The 21583-nt window shown below is 51.1% G+C and overlaps 1 protein-coding gene across 1 annotated transcript in view; it reads right to left on the bottom strand.

Moving 5' to 3' along the window:
• Positions 1 to 21583, bottom strand: part of LOC137319354 (arginine-glutamic acid dipeptide repeats protein-like) — a gene marked incomplete at its 3' end in the record, with an annotated part of 84990 nt that overhangs the window by 53509 nt on the left and 9898 nt on the right. The window lies entirely within an intron of this gene.

Raw genomic sequence — 21583 nt, forward strand, 5'->3', positions numbered from 1 at the left:
TCCCATCAAACACTTCCAGAGCAGGTAAAGGGTTAGATACAGAGTAAAGCTCCCTCTACACTGTCACATCAAACACTCGGCGGGCAGGTACAGGGTGAGATACAGGGTAAAGCTCCCTCTGAACTGTCCCATCAAACACTTCCAGAGCAGGTAAAGGGTTAGATACAGAGTAAAGCTCCCTCTGCACCATCCCATCAAACACTCCCAGGGCAGGTACAGGGTTAGATACAGAGGAAAGCTCCCTCTACACTGTCCCATCAAAAAATCCGAGGGCAGGTACAGGGTTAGATACAGAGTAAAGCTCCCTCTACACTGTCCCATCAAACACTTACAGAGCAGGTAAAGGGTTAGATACAGAGTAAAGCTCCCTCTGCACCGTCCCATCTAACACTCCCAGGGCAGGTACAGGGTTAGATACAGAGTAAAGCTCCCTCTACACTGTCCCATCAAACACTCCCAGGGCAGGTACAGGGTTAGATACAGAGTAAAGCTCCCTCTGTCCCATCAAACACTCCCACGTCAGGTGCAGGGTAAGATACAGAGTAATGCTCCCTCAACACTGTCCCATCAAACACTCCCAGAGCAGGTACAGGGTGAGATACAGAGTAAAGCTCCCTCTGTCCCATCAAACACTCCCAGGGCAGGTACAGGGTTAGATACAGACTAAAGCTCCCTCCACACTGTCCCATCAAACACTCCCAGGGCAGGTACAGGGTTCGATACAGAGTAAAGCTCCCTCTACACTGTCCCATCAAACACTCCCAGGGCAGGTACAGGGTTAGATACAGAGCAAAGCTCCCTCTACACTGTCCCATCAAACACTCCCAGGGCAGGTACATCACGGGTTAGATACAGAGTAAAGCTCCCTCTACACTGTCCCATCAAACACTCCCAGGGCAGGTACAGAGTTAGATAAAGAGTAAAGTTCCCTCTGCACTGTATCATCAAACACTCCCAGGGCAGGTTCAGGGTTAGATACTGAAGAAAACTCCCTCTGCCCTGTCCCATCAAACAGTCCCAGGGCAGGTACAGGGTTAGATACAGAGGAAAGCTCCCTCTACACTGTCCCATCAAACAGTCCCAGGGCAGGTACAGGGTTCGAAAGAGAGTAAAGCTCCCTCGACACTGTCCCATGAAACACTCCCAGGGCAGGTACAGGGTTAGATACAGAGTAAAGCTCCCTCTACACTGTCCCATCAAAAACTCCGAGGGCAGGTACAGGGTTGGATACAGAGTAAAGCTCCCTCTGCACTGTCCCATCAAACACTCCCAGGGCAGGTACAGGGTTAGATACAGAGTAAAGCTCCCTCTACACTGTCCCATCAAAAACTCCGAGGGCAGGTACAGGGTTAGATACAGAGTAAAGCTCTCTCTCCACTGTCCCATCAAAAATTCCGAGGGCAGGTACAGGGTTAGATACAGAGTAAAGTTCCCTCTACACTGTCCCATCAAACACTCCCAGGGGCAGGTACAGGGTTAGATCCAGAGTAAAGCTCCCTCTACACTGTCCCATCAAACACTCCCAGGGCAGGTACAGGGTTAGATACAGAGTAAAGCTCCCTCTACACTATCCCGTCAAACACTCCCAGGGCAGGTACAGGGTTAGATACAGAGTAAAGCTCCCTCTACACTGTCCCATCAAACACTCCCAGGGCAGGTACATCACGGGTTAGATACAGAGTAAAGCTCCCTCTACACTGTCCCATCAAACACTCCCAGGGCAGGTACAGAGTTAGATACAGAGTAAAGTTCCCTCTACACTGTCCCATCAAACACTCCCAGGGCAGGTTCAGGGTTAGATACTGAGGAAAGCTCCCTCTGCACTGTCCCATCAAACAGTCCCAGGGCAGGTACAGGGTTTGATACAGAGTAAAGCTCCCTCTGCACTGTCCCATCAAACAGTCCCAGGGCAGGTACAGGTTTCGATAGAGAGTAAAGCTCCCTCTACACTGTCCCATCAAACACTCCCAGGGCAGGTACAGGTTTAGATGCAGAGTAAAGATCCATCTGCAATGTCCCATCAAACACTCCCAGGGCAGCTCCAGGGTTAGATAGACAGTAAAGCTCCCTCGACACTGTCCCATCAAACACGACCAGGACAGAGACACACAAGTTAGATGCAGAGTAAAGCTCCCCCTACACTGTCCCATCAAACACTCCCAGGCCAGGGACAGGGTTAGAAAGAGTGTAAAGCTCCATCTGCACTGTCCCATCAAACACTCCCAGGGCAGGTACAGGGTTAGATACAGAGTAAAGCTCCCTCTACACTGTCCCATCAAACACTTCCAGAGCAGGTAAAGGGTTGGATACAGAGTAAAGCTCCCTCTGCACTGTCACATCAAACACTCCCAGGGCAGGTACAGGGTTAGATACAGAGTAAAGCTCCCTCTACACTGTCCCATCAAAAACTCGGCGGGCAGGTACAGGGTTAGATGCAGAGTAAAGCTCCCTCTGCACCGTCCCATCAAACACTCCCAGGGCAGGTACAGGGTTAGATACAGAGTAAAGCTCCCTCTACACTGTCCCATCAAAAAATCCGAGGGCAGGTACAGGGTTAGATACAGTGTAAAGCTCCGTCTACAGTGTCCCATCAAACACTTCCAGAGCAGGTAAAGGGTTAGATACAGAGTAAAGCTCCCTCTGCACCGTCCCATCTAACACTCCCAGGGCAGGTACAGGGTTAGATACAGAGTAAAGCTCCCTCTACACTGTCCCATCAAACACTCCCAGGGCAGGTACAGAGTTAGATACAGAGTAAAGTTCCCTCTACACTGTCCCATCAAACACTCCCAGGGCAGGTACAGGGTTAGATACAGAGTAAAGCTCCCTCTACACTGTCCCATCAAACACTCCCAGGGCAGGTACAGGGTTAGATACAGAGTAAAGCTCCCTCTACACTGTCCCATCAAACACTCCCAGGGCAGGTACAGAGTTAGATAGAGAGTAAAGTTCCCTCTACACTGTCCCATCAAACACTCCCAGGGCAGGTACAGGGTTAGATACAGAGTAAAGCTCCCTCTACACTGTCCCATCAAACACTCCCAGGGCAGGTACAGGGTTAGATACAGAGTAAAGCTCCCTCTACACTGTCCCATCAAACACTCCCAGGGTCAGGTAAGGGTTAGATACAGAGTAAAGCTCCCTCTACACTGTCCCGTCAAACACTCCCAGGGCAGGTCCAGGGTTCGATAGAGAGTAAAGCTCCCTCTACACTGTTCCGTCAAACACTCCCAGGGCAGGTACAGGGTTAGATACAGAGGAAAGCTCCCTCTACACTGTCCCATCAAACACTCCCAGGGCAGGTACAGGGTTAGATACAGAGTAAAGCTCCCTCTACACTGTCCCATCAAACACTCCCAGGGCAGGTACAGGGTTAGATATACAGTAAAGCTCCCTCGACACTGTCCCATCAAACACTCCCAGGGCAGGTACAGGGTTAGATACAGAGTAAAGCTCCCTCTGCACCGTCCCGTCAAACACTCCCAGGGCAGGTACAGGGTTAGATACAGAGTAAAGCTCCCTCTACACTGTCCCATCAAGCACTCCAAGGGCAGATACAGGGTTAGATACAGAGTAAAGCTCCCTCTACACTGTCCCATCAAACACTCCCAGGGCAGGTGCAGGGTTAGATACAGAGTAAAGCTCCCTCTACACTGTCCCATCAAAAACTCCGAGGGCAGGTACAGGGTTAGATACAGTGTAAAGCTCCCTCTGCACTGTCCCATCAAACGCTCCCAGGGCAGGTACAGGGTTAGATACAGAGGAAAGCTCCCTCGACACTTTCCCATCAAACACTCCCACGTCAGGTGCAGGGTAAGATACAGAGTAATGCTCCCTCGACACTGTCCCATCAAACACTCCCATGGCAGGTACAGGGTTAGATACAGAGTAAAGCTCCCTCTGTCCCATCAAACACTCCCAGGGCAGGTACAGGGTTAGAAACAGAGTAAAGTTCCCTCTGCACTGTCCCATCAAACACTCCCAGGGGCAGGTACAGGGTTAGATACAGAGTAAAGCTCCCTCTACACTGTCCCATCAAACACTCCCAGGGCAGGTACAGGGTTAGATACAGAGTAAAGCTCCCTCTACACTGTCCCATCAAGCACTCCAAGGGCAGATACAGGGTTAGATACAGAGTAAAGCTCCCTCGGCACTGTCCCATCAAACACTCCCAGGGCAGGTACAGGGTAAGATACAGAGTAAAGCTCCCTCTACACTGTCCCATCAAACACTCCCAGGGCAGGTACAGAGTTAGATAAAGAGTAAAGTTCCCTCTGCACTGTATCATCAAACACTCCCAGGGCAGGTTCAGGGTTAGATACTGAAGAAAACTCCCTCTGCCCTGTCCCATCAAACAGTCCCAGGGCAGGTACAGGGTTAGATACAGAGGAAAGCTCCCTCTACACTGTCCCATCAAACAGTCCCAGGGCAGGTACAGGGTTCGAAAGAGAGTAAAGCTCCCTCTACACTGTCCCATGAAACACTCCCAGGGCAGGTACAGGGTTAGATACAGAGTAAAGCTCCCTCTACACTGTCCCATCAAAAACTCCGAGGGCAGGTACAGGGTTGGATGCAGAGTTAAGCTCCCTCTGCACTGTCCCATCAAACACTCCCAGGGCAGGTACAGGGTTAGATACAGAGTAAAGCTCCCTCTACACTGTCCCATCAAAAACTCCGAGGGCAGGTACAGGGTTAGATACAGAGTAAAGCTCTCTCTCCACTGTCCCATCAAAAATTCCGAGGGCAGGTACAGGGTTAGATACAGAGTAAAGTTCCCTCTACACTGTCCCATCAAACACTCCCAGGGGCAGGTACAGGGTTAGATCCAGAGTAAAGCTCCCTCTACACTGTCCCATCAAACACTCCCAGGGCAGGTACAGGGTTAGATACAGAGTAAAGCTCCCTCTACACTATCCCGTCAAACACTCCCAGGGCAGGTACAGGGTTAGATACAGAGTAAAGCTCCATCTACACTGTCCCATCAAACACTCCCAGGGCAGGTACATCACGGGTTAGATACAGAGTAAAGCTCCCTCTACACTGTCCCATCAAACACTCCCAGGGCAGGTACAGAGTTAGATACAGAGTAAAGTTCCCTCTACACTGTCCCATCAAACACTCCCAGGGCAGGTTCAGGGTTAGATACTGAGGAAAGCTCCCTCCACACTATCCCATCAAACACTCCCAGGGCAGGTACAGGGTTAGATACAGAGTAAAGCTCCCTCTGCACTGTCCCATCAAACAGTCCCAGGGCAGGTACAGGGTTTGATACAGAGTAAAGCTCCCTCTGCACTGTCCCATCAAACAGTCCCAGGGCAGGTACAGGTTTCGATAGAGAGTAAAGCTCCCTCTACACTGTCCCATCAAACACTCCCAGGGCAGGTACAGGTTTAGATGCAGAGTAAAGATCCATCTGCAATGTCCCATCAAACACTCCCAGGGCAGCTACAGGGTTAGATAGACAGTAAAGCTCCCTCGACACTGTCCCATCAAACACGACCAGGACAGAGACACACAAGTTAGATGCAGAGTAAAGCTCCCCCTACACTGTCCCATCAAACACTCCCAGGCCAGGGACAGGGTTAGAAAGAGTGTAAAGCTCCATCTGCACTGTCCCATCAAACACTCCCAGGGCAGGTACAGGGTTAGATACAGAGTAAAGCTCCCTCTACACTGTCCCATCAAACACTTCCAGAGCAGGTAAAGGGTTGGATACAGAGTAAAGCTCCCTCTGCACTGTCACATCAAACACTCCCAGGGCAGGTACAGGGTTAGATACAGAGTAAAGCTCCCTCTACACTGTCCCATCAAAAACTCGGCGGGCAGGTACAGGGTTAGATACAGAGTAAAGCTCCCTCTGCACCGTCCCATCAAACACTCCCAGGGCAGGTACAGGGTTAGATACAGAGTAAAGCTCCCTCTACACTGTCCCATCAAAAAATCCGAGGGCAGGTACAGGGTTAGATACAGTGTAAAGCTCCGTCTACAGTGTCCCATCAAACACTTGCAGAGCAGGTAAAGGGTTAGATACAGAGTAAAGCTCCCTCTGCACCGTCCCATCTAACACTCCCAGGGCAGGTACAGGGTTAGATACAGAGTAAAGCTCCCTCTACACTGTCCCATCAAACACTCCCAGGGCAGGTACAGGGTTAGATACAGAGTAAAGCTCCCTCTACACTGTCCCATCAAACACTCCCAGGGCAGGTACAGGGTTAGATACAGAGTAAAGCTCCCTCTACACTGTCCCATCAAACACTCCCAGGGCAGGTACAGAGTTAGATAGAGAGTAAAGTTCCCTCTACACTGTCCCATCAAACACTCCCAGGGCAGGTACAGGGTTAGATACAGAGTAAAGCTCCCTCTACACTGTCCCATCAAACACTCCCAGGGCAGGTACAGAGTTAGATAGAGAGTAAAGTTCCCTCTACACTGTCCCGTCAAACACTCCCAGAGCAGGTAAAGGGTTACATACAGAGTAAAGCTCCCTGTACACTGTCCCATCAAGCACTCCAAGGGCAGACACAGGGTAAGATACAGAGTAAAGCTCACTCTACACTGTCCCATCAAACACTTCCAGAGCAGGTAAAGGGTTAGATACAGAGTAAAGCTCCCTCTACACTGTCACATCAAACACTCGGCGGGCAGGTACAGGGTGAGATACAGAGTAAAGCTCCCTCTGAACTGTCCCATCAAACACTTCCAGAGCAGGTAAAGGGTTAGATACAGAGTAAAGCTCCCTCTGCACCATCCCATCAAACACTCCCAGGGCAGGTACAGGGTTAGATACAGAGGAAAGCTCCCTCTCCACTGTCCCATCAAAAAATCCGAGGGCAGGTACAGGGTTAGATACAGAGTAAAGCTCCCTCTACACTGTCCCATCAAACACTTACAGAGCAGGTAAAGGGTTAGATACAGAGTAAAGCTCCCTCTGCACCGTCCCATCTAACACTCCCAGGGCAGGTACAGGGTTAGATACAGAGTAAAGCTCCCTCTGTCCCATCAAACACTCCCACGTCAGGTGCAGGGTAAGATACAGAGTAATGCTCCCTCAACACTGTCCCATCAAACACTCCCAGAGCAGGTACAGGGTGAGATACAGAGTAAAGCTCCCTCTGTCCCATCAAACACTCCCAGGGCAGGTACAGGGTTAGATACAGACTAAAGCTCCCTCCACACTGTCCCATCAAACACTCCCAGGGCAGGTACAGGGTTCGATACAGAGTAAAGCTCCCTCTGCACTGTCCCATCAAACACTCCCAGGGCAGGTACAGGGTTCGATACAGAGCAAAGCTCCCTCTACACTGTCCCATCAAACACTCCCAGGGCAGGTACATAACGGGTTAGATACAGAGTAAAGCTCCCTCTACACTGTCCCATCAAACACTCCCAGGGCAGGTACAGAGTTAGATAAAGAGTAAAGTTCCCTCTGCACTGTATCATCAAACACTCCCAGGGCAGGTTCAGGGTTAGATACTGAAGAAAACTCCCTCTGCCCTGTCCCATCAAACAGTCCCAGGGCAGGTACAGGGTTAGATACAGAGGAAAGCTCCCTCTACACTGTCCCATCAAACAGTCCCAGGGCAGGTACAGGGTTCGAAAGAGAGTAAAGCTCCCTCGACACTGTCCCATGAAACACTCCCAGGGCAGGTACAGGGTTAGATACAGAGTAAAGCTCCCTCTACACTGTCCCATCAAAAACTCCGAGGGCAGGTACAGGGTTGGATACAGAGTAAAGCTCCCTCTGCACTGTCCCATCAAACACTCCCAGGGCAGGTACAGGGTTAGATACAGAGTAAAGCTCCCTCTACACTGTCCCATCAAAAACTCCGAGGGCAGGTACAGGGTTAGATACAGAGTAAAGCTCTCTCTCCACTGTCCCATCAAAAATTCCGAGGGCAGGTACAGGGTTAGATACAGAGTAATGTTCCCTCTACACTGTCCCATCAAACACTCCCAGGGGCAGGTACAGGGTTAGATCCAGAGTAAAGCTCCCTCTACACTGTCCCATCAAACACTCCCAGGGCAGGTACAGGGTTAGATACAGAGTAAAGCTCCCTCTACACTATCCCGTCAAACACTCCCAGGGCAGGTACAGGGTTAGATACAGAGTAAAGCTCCCTCTACACTGTCCCATCAAACACTCCCAGGGCAGGTACATCACGGGTTAGATACAGAGTAAAGCTCCCTCTACACTGTCCCATCAAACACTCCCAGGGCAGGTACAGAGTTAGATACAGAGTAAAGTTCCCTCTACACTGTCCCATCAAACACTCCCAGGGCAGGTTCAGGGTTAGATACTGAGGAAAGCTCCCTCTGCACTGTCCCATCAAACAGTCCCAGGGCAGGTACAGGGTTTGATACAGAGTAAAGCTCCCTCTGCACTGTCCCATCAAACAGTCCCAGGGCAGGTACAGGTTTCGATAGAGAGTAAAGCTCCCTCTACACTGTCCCATCAAACACTCCCAGGGCAGGTACAGGTTTAGATGCAGAGTAAAGATCCATCTGCAATGTCCCATCAAACACTCCCAGGGCAGCTCCAGGGTTAGATAGACAGTAAAGCTCCCTCGACACTGTCCCATCAAACACGACCAGGACAGAGACACACAAGTTAGATACAGAGTAAAGCTCCCTCTACACTGTCCCATCAAACACTTCCAGAGCAGGTAAAGGGTTGGATACAGAGTAAAGCTCCCTCTGCACTGTCACATGAAACACTCCCAGGGCAGGTACAGGGTTAGATACAGAGTAAAGCTCCCTCTACACTGTCCCATCAAAAACTCGGCGGGCAGGTACAGGGTTAGATACAGAGTAAAGCTCCCTCTGCACCGTCCCATCAAACACTCCCAGGGCAGGTACAGGGTTAGATACAGAGTAAAGCTCCCTCTACACTGTCCCATCAAAAAATCCGAGGGCAGGTACAGGGTTAGATACAGTGCAAAGCTCCTTCTACAGTGTCCCATCAAACACTTCCAGAGCAGGTAAAGGGTTAGATACAGAGTAAAGCTCCCTCTGCACCGTCCCATCTAACACTCCCAGGGCAGGTACAGGGTTAGATACAGAGTAAAGCTCCCTCTACACTGTCCCATCAAACACTCCCAGGGCAGGTACAGAGTTAGATACAGAGTAAAGTTCCCTCTACACTGTCCCATCAAACACTCCCAGGGCAGGTACAGGGTTAGATACAGAGTAAAGCTCCCTCTACACTGTCCCATCAAACACTCCCAGGGCAGGTACAGGGTTAGATACAGAGTAAAGCTCCCTCTACACTGTCCCATCAAACACTCCCAGGGCAGGTACAGAGTTAGATAGAGAGTAAAGTTCCCTCTACACTGTCCCATCAAACACTCCCAGGGCAGGTACAGGGTTAGATACAGAGTAAAGCTCCCTCTACACTGTCCCATCAAACACTCCCAGGGCAGGTACAGGGTTAGATACAGAGTAAAGCTCCCTCTACACTGTCCCATCAAACACTCCCAGGGTCAGGTAAGGGTTAGATACAGAGTAAAGCTCCCTCTACACTGTCCCGTCAAACACTCCCAGGGCAGGTCCAGGGTTCGATAGAGAGTAAAGCTCCCTCTACACTGTTCCGTCAAACACTCCCAGGGCAGGTACAGGGTTAGATACAGAGTAAAGCTCCCTCTACACTGTCCCATCAAACACTCCCAGGGCAGGTACAGGGTGAGATACAGAGTAAAGCTCCCTCTACACTGTCCCATCAAACACTCCCAGGGCAGGTACAGGGTTAGATATACAGTAAAGCTCCCTCGACACTGTCCCATCAAACACTCCCAGGGCAGGTACAGGGTTAGATACAGAGTAAAGCTCCCTCTGCACCGTCCCGTCAAACACTCCCAGGGCAGGTACAGGGTTAGATACAGAGTAAAGCTCCCTCTACACTGTCCCATCAAGCACTCCAAGGGCAGATACAGGGTTAGATACAGAGTAAAGCTCCCTCTACACTGTCCCATCAAACACTCCCAGGGCAGGTACAGGGTTAGATACAGAGTAAAGCTCCCTCTACACTGTCCCATCAAACACTCCCAGGGCAGGTACAGGGTTAGATACAGAGTAAAGCTCCCTCTACACTGTCCCGTCAAACACTCCCACGTCAGGTGCAGGGTAAGATACAGAGTAATGCTCCCTCGACACTGTCCCATCAAACACTCCCATGGCAGGTACAGGGTTAGATACAGAGTAAAGCTCCCTCTGTCCCATCAAACACTCCCAGGGCAGGTACAGGGTTAGAAACAGAGTAAAGTTCCCTCTGCACTGTCCCATCAAACACTCCCAGGGGCAGGTACAGGGTTAGATACAGAGTAAAGCTCCCTCTACACTGTCCCATCAAACACTCCCAGGGCAGGTACAGGGTTAGATACAGAGTAAAGCTCCCTCTGCACTGTCCCATCAAACACTCCCAGGGCAGGTACAGGGTAAGATACAGAGTAAAGCTCCATCTGCACTGTCCCATCAAACACTCCCAGGGCAAGTACAGAATGTGTGGGACGCAGAGTAAAGCTCCCACCACAATGTCCCGTCAAACAGTCAGAGGACAGGTACAGGGTGAGAAACAGAGTAAAGCTCCCTCCACACCGTCCCGTCAAACACTCCCAGGACAGGAACAGGGTTCGATAGAGAGTAAAGCTCCCTCTACACTGTCCCATCAAACACTCCCAGGGCAGGTACAGGGTTAGATACAGAGTAAAGCTCCCTCTACACTGTCCCATCAAAAACTCCGAGGGCAGGTACAGGGTTGGATACAGAGTAAAATACCCTCTACACTGTCACATCAAACACTCCCAGGGCAGGTACAGGGTTAGATACAGAGTAAAGCTCCCTCTACACTGTCCCATCAAAAACTCCGAGGGCAGGTACTGGGTTAGATACAGAGTAAAGCTCCCTCTAAACTGTCCCGTCAAACACTACCACGGGCAGGTACAGGGTTAGATACAGAGTAAAGCTCCCTCTGCACTGTCCCATCAAACACTCCCAGGGCAGGTACAGGGTTAGATACAGAGTAAAGTTCCCTCTGCACTGTCCCATCAAACACTCCCAGGGCAGGTACAGGGTTAGATACAGAGTAAAGCTCCCTCTACACTGTCCCATCAAACACTCCCAGGGCAGGTACAGGGTTAGATACAGAGTAAAGCTCCCTCTACACTGTGCCATCAAACACTCCCAGGGCAGGTACAGGGTTAGATACAGAGTAAAGCTCCCTCAACACTGTCCCATCAAACACTCCCAGGGCAGGTACAGGGTTAGATACAGAGTAAAGCTCCCTCTACACTGTCCCATCAAACACTCCCAGGGTCGGTACAGAGTTAGATACAGAGTAAAGTTCCCTCTACACTGTCCCGTCAAACACTCCAAGGGCAGGTACAGCACAGGGTGAGATACAGAATAAAGCTCCATCGACACTCTATCATCAAACACTCCCAGGGCAGGTTCAGGGTTAGATACTGAGGAAAGCTCCCTCTGCACTGTCCCATCAAACAGTCCCAGGGCAGGTACAGGGTTTGATACAGAGTAAAGCTCCCTCTACACTGTCCCATCAAACAGTCCCAGGGCAGGTACAGTGTTCGATAGAGAGTAAAGCTCCCTCTACACTGTCCCAACAAACACTCCCAGGGCAGGTACAGGTATAGATGCAGAGTGAAGATCCATCTGCAATGTCCCATCAAACACTCCCAGGGCAGGTACAGGGTTAGATACAGAGTGAAGCTCCCTCTACACTGTTCCGTCAAACACTCCCAGGGCTGGTACAGCACGGGGTCGATGCAGAGTAAAGCTCCCTCTACACTGTCCCGTCAAACACTCCCAGAGCAGGTAAAGGGTTACATACAGAGTAAAGCTCCCTCTACACTGTCCCATCAAACACTCCCAGGGAAGTTACAGCACGGAGTTCGATACAGAGTAAAGCTCCCTTTGCACTGTCCCGTCAAACACTCCCAGAGCAGGTAAAGGGTTACATACAGAGTAAAGCTCCCTCTACACTGTCCCATCAAGCACTCCAAGGGCAGATACAGGGTTAGATACAGAGTAAAGCTCCCTCTACACTGTCCCGTCAAACAGTCAGAGGACAGGTACAGGGTGAGGTACAGAGTAAAGCTCCCTCGACACCGTCCCGTCAAACACTCTCAGGGCAGGTACAGGGTTAGATACAGAGGAAAACTCCCTCGACACTTTCCCATCAAACACTCCCACGTCAGGTGCAGGGTTAGATACAGAGTAATGCTCCCTCGACACTGTCCCATCAAACACTCCCAGGGCAGGTACAGGGTTAGATACAGAGTAAAGCTCCCTCTACACTGTCCCATCAAACACTCCAAGGGCAGGTACAGCACGGGTTAGATACAGAGTAAAGTTCCGTCTACACTGTCCCATCAAACACTCCCAGGGCAGGTGCAGAGTTAGATACAGAGTAAAGTTCCCTCTGCACTGTCCCATCAAACACTGCCAGGGCAGTTACAGCACGGGTTACATGCAGAGTAAAGGTCCCTCTGCACTGTCCCATCAAACACTCCCAGGGCAGGTACAGGGTTAGATACAGAGTAAAGCACCCTCTGCACTGTCCCATCAAGCACTCCAAGGGCAGATACAGGGTTAGATACAGAGTAAAGCTCCCTCTACACTGTCCCATCAAACACTCCCAGGGTCAGGTACAGGGTTAGATACAGAGTAATGCTCCCTCTACACTGTCCCATCAAACACTCCCAGGGCAGGTACAGGGTTAGATACAGAGTAAAGCTCCCTCTTCACTGTCCCGTCAAACACTCCCAGGACAGGCACAGGGTTAGATGCAGAGTAAAGCTCCCTCTACACTGTCCCGTCAAACACTCCCAGGGCAGGTACAGGGTTAGATACAGAGTAAAGCTCCCTCTACACTGTCCCGTCAAACACTCCCAGGGCAGGTACAGGGTTAGATACAGAGTAAAGCTGCCTCTTCACTGTCCCATCAAACACTCCCAGGGCAGGTACAGGGTTAGATACAGAGTAAAGCTCCCTCTACACTGTTCCGTCAAACACTCCCAGGGCAGGTACAGGGTTAGATGCAGAGTAAAGCTCCCTCTACACTGTCCCATCAAACACTCCCAGGGCAGGTACAGCACGGGTTAGATACAGAGTAAAGCTCCCTCTACACTGTCCCGTCAAACACTCCCAGGGCAGGTACAGGGTTAGATACAGAGTAAAGCTCCCTCTACACTGTCCCATTAAACACTTCCAGAGCAGGTAAAGGGTTCGATACAGAGTAAAGCTCCCTCTGCACCATCCCATCAAACACTCCCAGGGCAGGTGCAGGGTTAGATACAGAGTAATGCTCCCTCGACACTGTCCCATCAAACACTCCCAGGGCAGGTACAGCGTTAGATACAGAGTAAAGCTCCCTCTGTCCCATCAAACACTCCCAGGGCAGGTACAGGGTTAGATACAGAGTAAAGCTCCCTCGACACTGTCCCATCAAACACTCCCAGGGCAGTTACAGCACGGAGTTACATGCAGAGTAAAGCTCCATCGACACTGTCCCATCAAACACTCACAGGGCAGGTACAGGGTTAGATACAGAGTAAAGCTCCGTCTGCACTGTCTCATCAAACACTCCAATGGCAGGTACAGGGTTATATACAAAGTAAAGCTCACTCTACACTGTCCCGTCAAACACTCCCAGGGGCAGGTACAGGGTTAGATACAGAGTAAAGCTCCCTCTTCACTGTCCCATCAAACACTCCAAGGCAGGTACAGGGTTAGATACAGAGTAAAGCTCCCTCGACACTGTCCCGTCAAACACTCCCAGGGCAGGTACAGGGTTAGATACAGAGTAAAGCTCCCTCTACACTGTCCCGTCAAACACTCCCAGGGCAGGTACAGGGTTAGATACAGAGTAAAGCTCCCTCTACACTGTCCCATCAAGCACTCCAAGGGCAGATACAGGGTTAGATACAGAGCAAAGCCCCCTCTACACTGTCCTGTCAAACACTCCCAGGGCAGGTGCAGCGTTAGATACAGAGTAAAGCTCCCTCCACACTGTCCCATCAAACACTCCCACGGCAGGTACAGGGTTAGATACAGAGTAAAGCTCCCTCTACACTGTCCCGTCAAACACTCCCAGGGCAGGTACAGGGTGAGATACAGAGTAAAGCCCCCTCGACACTGTCCCATCAAACACTTCCAGGGCAGGTGCAGAGTTAGATACAGAGTAAAGTTCCCTCTGCACTGTCCCATCAAACACTCCCAGGGCAGTTACAGCACGGGTTAGATACAGAGTAAAGCTCCCTCTACACTGTCCCATCAAACACTCCAAGGGCAGGGACAGGGTTAGCTAGAGAGTAAAGCTCCCTCTGCACTGTCCCATCAAACACTCCCAAGGCAGGTTCAGGGTTAGATACAGAATAAAGCTCCCTCTCCACTGTCCCATCAAACACTCCCAGGGCAGGTACAGGGTTAGACACAGAGTAAAGCTCCCTCTACACCGTCCCGTCAAACACTCCCAGGGCAGGTACAGGGTTAGATACGGAATAAAGCTCCCTCTGCACTGTCCCATCAAACACTCCCAGGGCAGGTACAGGGTTAGATACAGAGTTAAGCTCCCTCATCACCGTCCCGTCAAACACTCCCACGGCAGGGACAGGGTTAGATACAGAGTAAAGCTCCCTCCACATTGTCTCATCAAACACTCCCAGGGCAGGTACAGGGTTAGATACAGAGTAAAGCTCCCTCGACACTGTCCCATCAAACACTCCCAGGGCAGGTACAGCACGGGTTAGATACAGAGTAAAGCTCCCTCTGCACTGTCCCATCAAACATTCCCTGGGCAGGTACAGCACGGGTTAGATACAGAGTAAAGCTCCCTCTGCACTGTCCCATCAAACATTCCCTGGGCAGGTACAGGGTTAGATACAGAGTAAAGCTCCCTCTACACTGTCCCATCAAACACTCCAAGGGCAGGTACAGCACGGGTTAGATACAGAGTAAAGATCCCTCTGCACTGTCCCATCAAAGACTCCCAGGGCAGGTACAGGGTTAGATACAGAGTAAAGCTCCCTCTACACTGTCCCATCAAACACTCCCACGGCAGGTACAGGGTTAGATACAGAGTAAAGCTCCCTCTACGCTGTCCCGTCAGACACTCCCAGGGCAGGCACAGGGTTAGATACAGAGTAAAGCTCCCTCTACACTGTCCCATCAAACACTCCCAGGGTCAGGTACAGGGTTAGATACAGAGTAAAGCTCCCTCGACACTGTCCCATCAAACACTCCCAGGGCAGGTACAGCACGGGTTAGATACAGAGTAAAGCTCCCTCTGCACTGTCCCATCAAACACTCCCAGGGCAGGTACAGGGTTAGATACAGAGTAAAGCTCCCTCTGCACTGTCCCATCAAACACTCCCAGGGCAGGTACAGGGTTAGATACAGAGTAAAGCTCCCTCTACGCTGTCCCGTCAAACACTCCCAGGGCAGGTACCGGGTTAGATACAGAGTAAAGCTCCCTCTACACTGTCCCGTCAAACACTCCTAGGGCAGGTACAGGGTTAGATACAGAGTAAAGTTCCCTCGACACTGTCCCATCAAACACTCCCAGGGCAGGTACAGGGTTAGATACAGAGTAAAGCTCCCTCTACACTGTCCCATCAAACACTCCCAGGGCAGGCACAGGGTTAGATACAGAGTAAAGCTCCCTCTACACTGTCCCATCAAACACTCCCAGGGCAGGTACAGGGTTAGATACAGAGTAAAGCTCCCTCTACACTGTCCCGTCAAACACTCCCAGGGCAGGTACAGGGTTAGATACAGAGTAAAGCTCCCTCTACAGTGTCCCATCAAACACTGTCAGGGCAGGTACAGGGTTAGATACAGAGTAAAGCTCCCTCTACACTGTCCCATCAAACACTCCCAGGGCAGGTACAGGGTTAGATACAGAGCAAAGCTCCCTCTACGCTGTCCCGTCAAACACTCCCAGGGCAGGCACAGGGTTAGATACAGAGTAAAGCTCCCTCTACACTGTCCCATCAAACACTTCCAGAGCAGGTAAAGGGTTAGATACAGAGTAAAGCTCCCTCTGCACCATCCCATCAAACACTCCCAGGGCAGGTACAGGGTTAGATACAGAGTAAAGCTCCCTCTACACCGTCCCATCAAACACTCCCAGGGCAGGTACAGGGTTAGATACAGAGTAAAGCTCCCTCTACACTGTCCCGTCAAACACTCCCAGGGCAGGTTCAGAGTTAGATACAGAGTAAAGTTTCCTCTGCACTGTCCCATCAAACACACCCAGGCCAGGTACAGTGTTAGATACAGAGTAAAGCTCCCTCTACACTGTCCCATCAAACACTCCCAGGGCAGGTGCAAAGTTAGATACAGAGTAAAGTTCCCTCTGCACTGTCCCATCAAACACTCCCAGGGCAGTTACAGCACGGGTTAGATACAGAGTAAAGCTCCCTCTACACTGTCGCATCAAACACTCCCAGGGCAGGTACAGGGTTAGATACAGAGTGAAGCTCCCTCTCCACTGTCCCATCAATCACATGCAGGTCAGGAACAGGGTTAGATACAGAGTAAAGCTCCCTCTGCACTGTCCCATCAAACACTCCCAGGGCAGTTACAGCACGGGTTACAGACAGAGTAAAGATCCCTCCACACTGTCCCATCAAAACTCCCAGGGCAGGTACAGGGTTAGATACAGAGTAAAGCTCCCTCTACACTGTCCCATCAAACACTCCCAGGGCAGGTACAGGGTTAGACACAGAGTAAAGCTCCCTCGACACCGTCCCGTCAAACACTCCCAGGGCAGGTACAGGGTTCGATACGGAATAAAGCTCCCTCTACACTGTCCCATCAAACACTCCCAGGGCAGGGACAGGGTTAGATACAGAGTAAAGCTCCCTCTACACTGTCCCATCAAACACTCCCAGGGGCAGGTACAGGGTCAGATACAGAGTAAAGCTCCCTCGACACTGTCCCATCAAACACTCCCAGGGCAGGTACAGCACGGGTTAGATACAGAGTAAAGCTCCCTCTGCACTGTCCCATCAAACATTCCCTGGGGAGGTACAGTGTTAGATACAGAGTAAAGCTCCCTCTACACTGTCCCATCAAACACTCCCAGGGCAGGTACAGGGTTAGATACAGAGTAAAGCTCCTTCTGCACTGTCCCATCAAACACTCCAACGGCAGGTACAGGGTTAGATACAGAGTAAAGCTCCCTCTACACTGTCCCATCGAACACTCCAAGGGCAGGGACAGGGTTAGCTAGAGAGTAAAGCTCCCTCTGCACTGTCCCATCAAGCATTCCCAGGGCAGGTACAGGGTTAGATACAGAGTAAAGCTCCCTCTACACTGTCCCATCAAAACTCCCTAGGCAGGTACAGGGTTAGATACAGAGTAAAGCTCCCTCTACACCGTCCCGTCAAACACTCCCAGGGCAGGTACGGGGTTAGACACAGAGTAAAGCTCCCTCTACACTGTCCCATCAAACACTCCCAGGGCAGGTACAGGGTTAGATACAGAGTAAAGCTCCCTCTACACCGTCCCGTCAAACACTCCCAAGGCAGGTACAGGGTTAGATACAGAGTAAAGCTCCCTCTACACTGTCCCGTCAAACACTCCCAGGGCAGATATAGGGTTAGATACAGAGCAAAGCTCCCTCTACACTGTCCCATCAAACACTCCAAGGGCAGATATTGGGTTAGATACAGAGCAAAGCTCCCTCTACACTGTCCCATCAAACACTCTCAGGGCAGGTACAGGGTTAGAGACAGAGTGAAGCTCCCTCTACACTATCCCATCAAACACACCCAGGGCAGGTGCAGGGTTAGATACAGAGTAAAGCTCCCTCTGCACTGTCCCATCAAACACTCCCAGGGCAGTTACAGCACGGGTTACAGACAGAGTAAAGCTCCCTCTACATTGTCCCGTCAAACACTCTCAGGGCAGGTACAGGGTTAGATGCAGAGCAAAGTTCCCTCTGCACTGTCGCATCAAACACTCCCAGGGCAGTTACAGCACGGGTTACAGAGAGAGTAAAGCTCCCTCTACACTATCCCATCAAATACTCCCAGGGCAGGTACAGGGTTAGATACAGAGTAAAGCTCCCTCTACACTGTCCCATCAAACACTCCCAGGGCAGGTACAGGGTTAGATACAGAGTAAAGCTCCCTCTACACTGTCCCATCAAACACTCCCAGGGCAGGTACAGGGTGAGACACAGAGTAAAGCTCCCTCTACACCGTCCCGTCAAACACTCCCAGGGCAGGGACAGGGTTAGATACAGAGTAAAGCTCCCTCCACATTGTCCCATCAAACACTCCCAGGGCAGGTACAGGGTTAGATACAGAGTAAAGCTCCCTCGACACTGTCCCATCAAACACTCCCAGGGCAGGTACAGCACGGGTTAGATACAGAGTAAAGCTCCCTCTGCACTGTCCCATCAAACATTCCCTGGGGAGGTACAGTGTTAGATACAGAGTAAAGCTCCCTCTACACTGTCCCATCAAACACTCCCAGGGCAGGTACAGGGTTGGATACAGAGCAAAGCTCCTTCTGCACTGTCCCATCAAACACTCCAACGGCAGGTACAGGGTTAGATACAGAGTAAAGCTCCCTCTACACTGTCCCATCAAACACTCCAAGGGCAGGGACAGGGTTAGCTAGAGAGTAAAGCTCCCTCTGCACTGTCCCATCAAGCATTCCCAGGGCAGGTACAGGGTTAGATACAGAGTAAAGCTCCCTCTACACTGTCCCATCAAAACTCCCTAGGCAGGTACAGGGTTAGATACAGAGTAAAGCTCCCTCTACACCGTCCCGTCAAACACTCTCAGGGCAGGTACGGGGTTAGACACAGAGTAAAGCTCCCTCTACACTGTCCCATCAAACACTCCCAGGGCAGGTACAGGGTTAGATACAGAGTAAAGCTCCCTCTACACCGTCCCGTCAAACACTCCCAAGGCAGGTACAGGGTTAGATACAGAGTAAAGCTCCCTCTACACTGTCCCATCAAACACTCCAAGGGCAGATATAGGGTTAGATACAGAGCAAAGCTCCCTCTGCACTGTCCCATCAAACACTCTCAGGGCAGGTACAGGGTTAGAGACAGAGTGAAGCTCCCTCGACACTATCCCATCAAATACACCCAGGGCAGGTGCAGGGTTAGATACAGAGTAAAGCTCCCTCTGCACTGTCCCATCAAACACTCCCAGGGCAGTTACAGCACGGGTTACAGACAGAGTAAAGCTCCCTCTACATTGTCCCGTCAAACACTCTCAGGGCAGGTACAGGGTTAGATGCAGAGTAAAGTTCCCTCTGCACTGTCGCATCAAACACTCCCAGGGCAGTTACAGCACGGGTTACAGAGAGAGTAAAGCTCCCTCTACACTATCCCATCAAATACTCCCAGGGCAGGTGCAGGGTTAGATACAGAGTAAAGCTCCCTCTTCACTGTCCCATCAAACACTCCCAGGGCAGGGACAGGGTTAGATACAGAGTAAAGCTCCCTCTACACTGTCCCATCAAACACTCCGAGGGCAGGTACAGGGTTAGATACAGAGTAAAGCTCCCTCTACACTGTCCCATCAAACACTCCCAGGGCAGGTACAGGGTTAGATGCAGAGTAAAGCTCCCTCTGCACTGTCCCATCAAAATTCCCAAGGCAGGGACAGGGTTAGATGCAGAGTAAAGCTCCCTCTACACTGTCCCATCAAACACTCCCAGGACACCAACAGGGTTAGATACAGAGTAAAGCTCCCTCTACACTGTCCCATCAAACACTCCCAGGACAGCGACAGGGTTAGATACAGAGTAAAGCTCCCTCTGCACTGTCCCATCAAACACTCCCAGGGCAGGTACAGGGTTAGATACAGAGTAAAGCTCCCTCTACACTGTCCCATCAAACACTCCCAGGGCAGCTACAGGGTCAGATACAGAGTAAAGCTCCCTCTGCACTGTCCCATCAAACACTCCCAGGGCAGGTACAGGGTTAGATACAGAGTAAAGCTCCCTCTACACTGTCCCATCAAACACTTCCAGTGCAGGTACAGGGTTCGATACAGAGTAAAGCTCCCTCTACACTGTCCCATCAAACACTCCCAGGGCAGGTGCAGGGTTAGATGCAGAGTTAAGCTCCCTCTACACCGTCCCGTCAAACACTCCCAGGGCAGTTACAGGGTTAGATACAGAGTAAAGCTCCCTCTACACTGTCACGTCAAACACTCCCAGGGCAGTTACATCACGGGTTAGATACAGAGTAAAGGTCCCTCTACACTGTCCCATCAAACACTTCTGGGGCAGGTACAGGGTTAGATACAGAGTAAAGCTCCCTCTGCACGATCCCATTAAACACACCCAGGGCAGTTGCAGCACGGGTTAGATACAGAGTAAAGCTCCCTCTACACTGTCCCATCAAACACTCCCAGGGCAGGTATAGGGTTAGATACAGAGTGAAGCTCCCTCTACACTGTCCCATCAAACACTCCCAGGGCAGGTACAGGGTTAGATACAGAGTAAAGCTCCCTCTACACTGTCCCGTCAAACACTCCCAGGGCAGGTGCAGGGTTAGATACAGAGTAAAGCTCCCTCCACACTGTCCCGTCAAACACTCCCATGGCAGGTACAGGGTTACTTACAGAGTAAAGCTCCCTCTACACTGTCCCGTCAAACACTCCCAGGGCAGGTACAGGGTTAGATACAGAGTAAAGCTCCCTCTGCACTGTCCCATCAAACACTCCAAGGGCAGGTACAGGGTTAGATGCAGAGTAAAGCTCCCTCTACACTGTCCCGTCAAACACTCCCAGGGCAGGTACAGAGTTAGATACAGAGTAAAGATCCCTCTACACTGTCCCATCAAACATTCCCAGGGCAGGTACAGGGTTCGATACAGAGTAAAGCTCCCTCCACACTGTCCCATCAAACACTCCCAGGGCAGGTACAGGGTTAGATACAGAGTAAAGCTCCCTCTGCACTGTCCCATCAAACACTCCCAGGGCAGGTACAGGGTTCGATACAGAGTAAAGCTCCCTCTACACCGTCCCATCAAACACTCACAGGGCAGGTACAGGGTTAGATACAGAGTGAAGCTCCCTCTACACTGTCCCATCAAACACTCCCAGGGCAGGTACAGGGTTAGATACAGAGTAAAGCTCCCTCCACACTGTCCCATCAAACACTCCCAGGGCAGTTACATCACGGGTTAGATACAGAGTAAAGGTCCCTCTACACTGTCCCATCAAACACTCCTGGGGCAGGTACAGGGTTAGATACAGAGTAAAGCTCCCTCCACACTGTCCCATCAAACACTCCCAGGGCAGGTACAGGGTTAGATACAGAGTAAAGCTCCCTCTGCACTGTCCCATCAAACACTCCCAGGGCAGGTACAGGGTTAGATACAGAGTAAAGCTCCCTCTACACTGTCCCGTCAAACACTCCCAGGGCAGGTGCAGGGTTGGATACAAAGTAAAGCTCCCTCTGCACTGTCCCATCAAACACTCCAAGGGCAGGTACAGGGTTAGATGCAGAGTAAAGCTCCCTCTACACTGTCCCGTCAAACACTCCCAGGGTCAGGTACAGGGTTTGATACAGAATAAAGCTCCCTCTACACTGT

This window comes from Heptranchias perlo, unplaced genomic scaffold, assembly GCF_035084215.1.
Source record: "Heptranchias perlo isolate sHepPer1 unplaced genomic scaffold, sHepPer1.hap1 HAP1_SCAFFOLD_821, whole genome shotgun sequence".
NCBI lineage: Eukaryota > Metazoa > Chordata > Chondrichthyes > Hexanchiformes > Hexanchidae > Heptranchias > Heptranchias perlo.